General features: G+C 38.6%; 1 pseudogene; it reads right to left on the bottom strand.

Moving 5' to 3' along the window:
* Nucleotides 1-1,323: 1,323 nt before the first annotated feature.
* On the bottom strand, nt 1,324-1,953 carry LOC133766370 (proteasome subunit alpha type-1-like; annotated as a pseudogene).
* Between the last annotated feature and the right edge of the window lie 7,483 nt (nt 1,954-9,436).

Raw genomic sequence — 9,436 nt, 5'->3', positions numbered from 1 at the left:
AAGAAAAGATTTATAGGTTAGGCAATATATAGTCAAAGTAAAAAACCAAACTAAAATTCAAGAAATAAAATCTTATCTGAACAAAATTATTTACAAACAAAAACAAGATGAGAAATATATTTGAAGCACACATGTCAAAAGGATCCTTAAATTATACTGAAGTGTCACTATGCACCTAAATCTATACATATGAAATACATGAAATTTCTTCACCTTATATAAATAAAAAATTTAAAAGTTATATTGAAGTGGAGCTAAAAACACAATCTGAACACAGGATGTTGATTACTAGAGACTGGGAGGGTAGGAGGGATGGAGAGGGAGTTTAGATTGAAAAAATAGGGAAGGCTGTGTTTGGTTTATTCATTGGGACAAATATTTTACTAACATGAGATACTTTCATAGGAGAAGATGGGTGTTGGGAATATGGGAACTCTTTATACTACTTCATGATTTTTTTTGTAAATTTAAGACTATTCTTAAATGTATTTTAAAAAGTGAAGTCTGTCAAGTTAATTTAAAAAAAAAACCCTCTCCTTTAAGAAAAATGAGGAAAAGGAGATAAATGGGAATTTTACATAAAAATTGACACTTAAATGATCTCCACCATTTAGATAAAATATGAAACATAAACTTGAGATAGCATTTTAAAAAACAGATTTGCCTCAATGAAGAAAACAAAGACCGATCCTATTATTGATGAAGGGATTAGGAGAGAAACAATCTCCTATTCTATTTTGGGCATGTGAATTGGGCAGCCATTCTGAAAGCTGATTATGTAAAGAAAGTTATGTGTTAATGAATAGGCTAAGATGTGTGCAACAGGGCTCTGTTTCAATGGGGAACTCTGGGAGATGGTTTGTTTCATCAGATGGTTGAGGAAGCTGGTGTATTGATCATCCAAATCATCCAAATCTCTCTTCATCCTTGACTGCAGGTCTTTCCTAGAGTGTGGCACTCTTTTTTTTTTTTTTATCCACAACAAGATGGAAACAAGTTATTTCAAGTTTTTCTTTAAAACTGCAAAGATCCTATATTCTTCATATAAAAACAATAATAAAGATACCTATACCTCTGGATATATGAATATATAGATCCTCTTGAAGAAAAATGTACCAATTATATGAATTCAGTGAGATTGGTTGTGAAAAACTCACATCTAGATTGCTAAAGCACACACCATCACATGACTGCATTTTTTTGGTTAAAAATATACATTGTTTTTCCTCTGTATTTTTTCTTGTATTCTTAGATATCAGATAATACAGATATAGGTTAGTTTTATCACTTAAAATTCCATTGGTTCTTCAGTCTTTGTGACCTTTAATCAAAACCTTCCAGAAATGATAGATCATATACTCCAAGTCTTGGCCAACAATTCCAATGGAAACATTCTTTATCCAATTCATTTAAATTGTATTCCACAAACTGAGACATATGTCTTTGCAAGTAAGTATGAGCTGATTGAGAGTGGGATCTGATGGCTATAGCTCTGTAGTCCAAGTGGCTAGCAGATAGACAAGTTTGGAAAATATCGGAGTCCATATCATCATAATCAGCTTTAGTAGCCCAACACACTTCAGTCTCCAGCCATATCTCTGTATTGGTATCTGGATCTTGCTTCCAATTAGAAATATGAGACAAAGGAAGTAGTCTGTGAAACACAAATCTGGAATCCACACACTCTTGGAGCATAACATTAAGTAACAACTGAGCATGAGCTGTAAGCCCTGCAGTTGGGGTGCCATATGTTGTCAACCTGGAGGATCTTTTCCTGATAAGCTGCAAGCTCTGACTTTGCCATTTTCAATGCAACTGGCACTGCATGGGTTTTCCATTTCAGACCAAATGTGGCTCAACTTTGGTGACCAATTTCCACTGCAATTTATTTTGCTGATTCCTGCCCTTAGGGCTCTAAAAAGTGCTATCATTGTCATGTCCGTTGGGAATCATGGATCCAGTGTGAGCCTGCCCGAGGGACTCCTGAAAAGCTGTGAATCTAGCACTCCTGACCGGCTTCGAGTGTAGTTTGAAACAAAGCCCTCAGATAGAGGTGCAGGGGCTCTAGTGGCATGGATTCTCATGTATCCCAAGGGTGAGTGTCAAAGAGTGATGAGTGGGACACTGATCATATCTGCTGCAGAGCCAATGACCCATGGTTGAAGTTACTTTTCGTTTCATTTACTTCTGAGCCAACAAACCTGCACCATAAAGGGCAAGTGCAAGATTAACACTCAAGGATGAGATGTAGGCCTTCAGCATGTCCCCTTCCATCCCACAACATTCTGCACTCCCACCTTGTCATGGACTTGCACTTAGAATTGAGTGATCTCTGAGACATCGGCTGTGTGGGAGGAGCCCATAGCTCCTACATCTTTTAAACCTTCAGATTAGGGGTAGGGGATACTAGTCAGTCCTCAGGGCCCATTCTATTACTTATTTTCTACTTCTTGGACATTTATTTTCTTCTCTGTTCTCATTTTGACTGTATCATTGGACCAATAGCATGTCTGGTTTGGATCAGCTACAGGATCAATATGATTGATTTGTGGTTCATCTTGCCCCTGAAATTGATTTAAAATGGTCAAGATGACCAAATACAAATAAATGAGACCATCAAGGGAAAGGAATACCCTTAAAAATAGTATACAAAATCCACAACATATTTCTAGTGCATTTGTGAGATGAGACTTGAGCCATGTTTTTGCTTAAATCCTAACATTTGATGTGAAGAAGGAAAATGATCAATTGGAAGAAGGAGATGAGTACTTTAAAGCAATGAAATGTTTCTAAGGTTAAAACCAAACAAAACCCTCCAAGATACAAAAGAGTGGCAGGTGTTGTGGCATAGCAGGTTAAGCCATTGCTTGAGAGGTTTGTATCTCATATTGGAGTGCCTGGTTCTAGCCCTAGCTACTCTGGTTTCCAATCCTGCTCCAAGCTGATGTGCCTGGGAAACAGCAGATGGCCCAAGTGTTTGTGTTCTTGCCACCTGTGCAGAAGTCCCAGATGCAATTCCTGACTGCTAGCCCCTGACTTTGGCCTGGTCCAACCCTGGCTGTTACAGGCATTCAGGGAGTCAACCAGTGGATGGAAGATCTCTCTTTCTCTCTCTGCCTTTCCCTTTTCTTTCTCTCATTCTGCTTTTCAAATAAATGTATAAATAGAAGATACAAAACAACTTCTGATCAGAAGCACAGTATTCCTAAGACCTGAAAGAGGATGCTGAGTGACCTGGCAAGACAACGTCTTCATCACTAACGTCAAGACATTCAAGATGTTACACCATTATTGTCCCATTATTTCTTTTTGATTCTATCAGTGCCCATAAAGTAAGATAAAACAAAGATCAAATAAATAAAAACTATTTCAGTATGAAAATCAACAAAACCCACATATATAATTTTATGCTAGTTTGGTATCCAGAGAAATGGATAGAAATATATATATATGTATATATATATATAAAATTTATATTGCATCTATGTAAGTATATATAGAGATATATAGATATGTATATATACATATGTGTATATATATGTATATACACACATACTCTCCAGGAATTCCACCTTGAATATTCTTTACAACTAAACCTTTGATGTAACTCTAAGCAAAAGGATCCATGTAATATTTGGAAAACTCATGCAGTGAGATATTTTTGATGCAGCCGGTTAAAGCCAGATTCATTTATTTTAGCAATCAGTCCAGAAGCCAAAGGATAGAGCTGACATCCTGTTAAGAAAATTAAGAAGTGTAATTAGGATATATGCTTAAAAGATGACTTCTACTTTTCTTGGAAAAAAATATGACTGTTGGACTGGTAACATTTAAGGAATTTCTGTATTTGTAGACTATAGATTTAACTGTATTATTCTTCCCAGCTTCAAAATTATTGTTAATTTTTGACATGTTATTTAAAAGAAAAATGCCTTGTAACATCAATCTTTGGTATGAGCATTTTGATATCTTTTTAAAACCTGTGCAATGAATTGGTTTCACAGCCTGGCATTTTCAGAGAATGTGTGAGCAAGTAGCCTCATTATTGATAAATATTTTAAAACACGTGGTATTTACCCAGAAGGTCCCAGTGGCTCAATGTGCCTCCTGCAGAAATGGCATGTAATAAAAAACTCCAGAATTAAATTTCAGAGGAAAAAAGGATACTGCACTTAAACAAAAATTCAATAAAAGAAATGTTAGAAAATCCCCAAAGCATTCCAACGAAGTTATGGATTAATTGCTTGGCACGTTTCCTTTTTTAATTCCAAGCTGCCTTTTTGTTAGCTGAGTAAACAAAGCATCTAGAATAAGTCAACTTCGGCCAGCGATGACAGCCCATTAACATCATGACTGATAATAATGATAATTCCCAGAGGCTTTTACAAGGTCCACACACAAGCAATATTTGACCAGCAGGGATTGTGTTGAGAAAGAAGGAAGAAAGGCTCTTGCTATCCCTTTTGATAAAAAAAAAATGCAGTAAATGATCAGAATGAGAAGGGGCCTGGCTTATGTCTAGACACCCACACGATTGTCTAGAGCTCTTTGGGAAGGGGGCTTATGGGCTCAGCTTGCAGTCAGTCCTGTGGGATATAGCAAAGGGCAGAGGAATTCTTAAATCTTAAACCACGAAGTCTTTCCAAGCTATTATACCAGTGGGTTTTAGGGCTGGAAACTGATTGATTTCAACATCACAAAATTGGTAGTTAGTACACTTGTTCATGCCTCAAGGAAAATGTTTTCATTAGAGATCATTTTATTTACATAATGTAGATCTTATCTCCTCCTTTCCTCCTTGAATTCTCTGAGTTCAAAAAGAGCAAGGGCTCTGCCTTGCATATTGTTTGCAGAAGGTGTATACTGAATATTAAATACCATTCACTCACAAACAGGGGACATTCAGATTACATTCACTTAAACAAACAAAAACAGGCGTCGTATAGCACTTCTTCCCGCTCCACCCCTCAAAGACTTAAGTAAATGAAAACTTAAATTTTGGTTCAAACCTTTTGGCAATGCGTTTCTGAATGTGTTACCCATCTAACTATATTTTGGCTTTTGACAATGCTGGAGTGAGGGAGAAGTTCATGTAAGGACAAATTTTCTCAATGCACTGAGGAGACATCTCTCAAGAAGAATGGTGTAAGATAAGCCGACTGACAACCAATCCAGAATCTCTTTGACACTTAGAATCTTGACATCATGCTCTTATAAGAAAATGAATATTGCTTTGATATATACTACAAAGAAACAAGGTTTATGCCTATATTTCATGCTTAAGGTTCTGTGAATGTCTGAAACTGGTGGTGAATTTGGATGATGGTTCTTTATCCACTCGGTATTGTATTTAGGCTGATAAACTGAATTATGTCTACCCTTTCTATTTTAATATATGAAAAAAAGGAATCCTAAAAAAGGCTATTTTTCAATCTGAAAGGCACAGAGGACATCAGTTCACCCAATTCTTTAGTTTGACAAATATGGAAACCGAGTTTCAAAGGGAACTTGTGTCTGATCCAAGGGCCTACAGCCACCCAATTGTAGGGAGAAGCGTAACTGCCTCTTCATTATGGAGCCCATTAAGGTAGTTTTCCATCTTTTGGAAAACATAGTTGTCTGAATTCTGGGAGTTGGTCAGATACTTTTAAAAGCTGTGTTCATTTGAAGTTTGGGTTTAGAACTAGCCTCTAGTTACTGCTGGGAAAGTCTTTTTGAAGACTTTTCTAATACATAGTACTATTTTCTGGTTTAAAGAGAAACATACATGCATCTTTTCCTTCAGCAAATGTTTATTGAGCAGCTATTTTGGGTAAAATCTTGTGGTAGGTGATATCTGAAGATAATGTAACAGTGCAAAAATCTAAGGAATTAAGAGTCCAGCATGGGAAATAGCAGAGTGAAGGCAAATACCTAACACAAATCTGCATGGAATTTGGGCTGTATTATGACAGAGTACTCCAGGGAATTTGGGGGAGAGAGGAATAGGTTTTAGATATCAGAGAAAGATTTCTTAGAAGATGCCTTGTTTGGCTGGTGTTGAAGAGATGAAGGATTTGACAGTATTGAAGAAAATACTTCTAGGAAGTGGAAACGTGAGGACAAAGGAATCGAAACAAGGAATCTTGGGATGCGCTTGAGAAATAGAAAAGTGAGTGATTTGTTTTGATGTGGTACAGAATGTGAAGAATTGTGGTGGCATGAGGCAAGTATGGATTAGAAAGTAGAGGCCTCCAACCACAAGAAAAGAAACCCAAATTTGATGCCTTACTTTTCATTACATTACATTTTATTTATCTTAGCTTTTAAAAATATTATTTGAAAGTGCGGCGGGGAGTGCAAGTGAGAGAGAGTGCTCCCATCTGCTGTTTCACTCCCCAGATGTCCACAACAGCCAGATCTAGTCTAGGCTGAAGTCAGGAGCCAGGAACTCCATCCTGGTCTCCTACATGTGTGGTAGGGGTCCATGTACTTGGACTATCTTCTGCTGCCTTTCCAGGTTCATTGTCAGGGAGGTGGATCGGAAACAGCACCTGTGACTTGGACCAGTGCCCTGATATGGGATGCTGTGGTCACAGGCAGCAGTTTAACCTGCTGTACCACAATGCAGGCCTCTTGAATTACATTTTAAATATCCCCAGAAAGCAATGTAGGTTGAACACACATCAATCCTTGCTTTCTAAAGACTCCCAAAGAGTGTAAGAATCCTAAGACTTAAATAAGAGGTTAACATCCTCTTGTCTGTCTTGAATGAACGAATTGCTTAGCTAGTAGGACCTGGAGACTGTGGAATCACACAGGACTGTTCAATAACACCGTAAAATGTAAATCAAGGGACTCAAGTAAAAGTGTAGGTTAGGGGATGTTTGGGTCCACAGATCACTCCTAGCATGATGTGACAATCAACTTGTCCCCCCCACCCCCCCATGAAGGTTTAGAGCAGGAGAGGAGATGGTTATCTTCAATTCCAGTATTTGTTTCTCCACAATGAATGCATCGTTTTTCATTGAGATGATTTTAGTATGGACTTTTAGAAAAGAGTTCTTTGAAAGGCAGAGTACAGAAAGAGAGGAGAAGAAACTGATCTTCCATCTGCTGGCTCACTCCCCAAATGGCTGCAGTAGTCAGGGCTGCCAGGCTAAAGCCAGGAACCTGGAACTCCATCCAGATCTCTCACATGAGTAGCAGGGACCCAATCACTTGAGCCATCTTCCGCTACTTTCCTAGGCACATTAACACGGAGCTGGGTAGGAAACGAAGTAGCCAGGACTTGAACCAGTGCTCATATTGGATGCTGACATCATAGCTGGTGACTTTACTACGTCATGATGACAGCTTCTAGTAAGCCCTTCTAATGAGCCAAGCAATGTACTTAGAACTGGAAGGCAATGATGATAAGAGGTTTGGTTCTTACCATTTGGGGGCTTCAAAGCCTTGATTAGAAGATAGTTTAGAAAGTCATAAATGTGCAACCCTCGAATGTCTAAAAGCCATGTGGTAGATTCAGCAGCACACATCACCCAGGCAGTTCTGGAGTTTTCTAGGCTGAACAGTGAGAAGGCAGAGAGGAGTGGAAAGAGCTGCTCAGGAGAAGAGCCAGGGTCTAGACTGATGCTGAAGAGCATGGACCATTCGGGGAACTACAGGAATTTCTGTTTGCAGTGTCGTGCTCAAGGGGAGGTGGGGATGGGGGTGGAGACCTTGCCATGTAGCTCTTTCTAAACCACATTAAGAAATTCAGGTCAATGTCGTCGTCTTCCTTCCCTTCTTGTTTTGTTTCTTTGAACAGTGGTTCTAGAAACTTAAGTTAAAAGCTAGAAATGCATATGTAAGTAGTTTCAAGGAAAAGCTCTGGTAAGTACTGTAGTAACTTCAAACTGGACTGTCCCATTCAGTTGCTGCTTGCCACTAGTGATTACTGAGCACTTGATTGTGACTAGTCCAGACTAAGATCTGGCCAAAGTGACACGTGCCAAGTAGATTTTAAAGTCTCAGTAAAGCAAGAAGGACGTAAATGATTTTTGATTATATGTTAAAATGATCATGTTTTGGATGGGTTGGGTTAAATAAAATAAAGTCGATTTTAGCTGTTTCTGTTTACTTTTTCCAATGTGGATATTAGAAAATTTAAAGCGACATACATATGACTTAGATTCAGTTTCTGTCGGAGAGAACTGGGTTCTGATAACTCTCATGCTCTTTGAGGATAGGACAAGAAAGCACTGAAATGTCTTTCTGAGCCAAACCAAATCTGCCATTAAGACAAACACATCACTGCCATCAAATCAATGTTAGTAACTTAGACAGGGACTGGACGGCTAGTCAGCTTTGCCTGACGAACATAAAGGGTGTTTATAAGCAAATGAACATTGGTAACTGGTTTGACCACAGGCGTAAGCCTATTTAAGAGTAATGATGTAATAATCATCCACACTTGACCATCTTACATTTGAACAACTAATTTGGAAAATTAAACGTGATGCAAACATGTATTTATTGTCAGAGGACATTTGCTTGGTAAAAATTTATTATAGCTAAAAAGAATGTAATTTGCTGTTAATAATGCCTTCAAAGTTTTATAATTCAGGCTTCATTTGAAAGCTCGTTTAGACCTTGCAATAAATCTGAATTAAAGAGGCTTGAGTTTATTTCCTGTGGCTTCATCCATTGGCCTTTCCTTACTCATGAAGCTGATCACTATTGTTACAAAGAGGAGACCAGGTAAATAGGCAAAATGTCTCCCCATGAAAACCTGGTAGTCACCAGGAATCTGAAATACATCCTGACACAGTTTAGGTTTAAGAAATGGGCACACTGGTTTATTGAAAATTCTGGGGTAGAGTAGAAACTAATTATTATTCCTGTTATTATTTTGTATGGGTAATTTGTTTTAGCTGTAACTGCAGCATATTTCATAAAGCAAGCAGGTATGCCTGACAATTGGAACAAGAACTCCATGGTGATGGCATATGGAATTCCAGACTACCCTGCTGTCCGGTCCAGGGCTGTATGGGCAGATCTCAGCAGAGGAAGCTTCAGTAATGCTCCCAAGGTATGGCAAAACGGTCCACTAAACTCTAAATCTCCATGCTCTAAAGAAGCAGTATACGGGGCTGACATTGTGGTTTAGTGTGTGAAGCTTCTGCTTGTGATGCTGTCATTTCTTATGGGTGCCAGTTTGAGTCCCGGCTACTCCACTTATGATCCAGCTCCCTGCTGATGGCCTGGGAAGAGCAGTGGAAGATGGCCCAGGTGCTTGGGCCCCTGCTACCCTTTTGGGAGACCTGGAGGAAGCTCCTGGCTCTTGGTTTCAGCTTCTCCCAGTGCTGGTTATTGGAACCATCTGGGGAATAAATCAGCAGATGGAAGATCTGCCTCTGCCTGTGTCTATCTGTTTCTCTGTAACTCTGACTTTCAGAATAAATAAATACATCTT

This window comes from Lepus europaeus, chromosome 9 (genome assembly GCF_033115175.1).
Source record: "Lepus europaeus isolate LE1 chromosome 9, mLepTim1.pri, whole genome shotgun sequence".
Taxonomy (NCBI): Eukaryota; Metazoa; Chordata; class Mammalia; order Lagomorpha; family Leporidae; genus Lepus; species Lepus europaeus.
The sequence above is the reverse complement of the archived record's forward strand: the minus strand, read 5'-3'. Positions and strand labels throughout refer to the sequence as shown.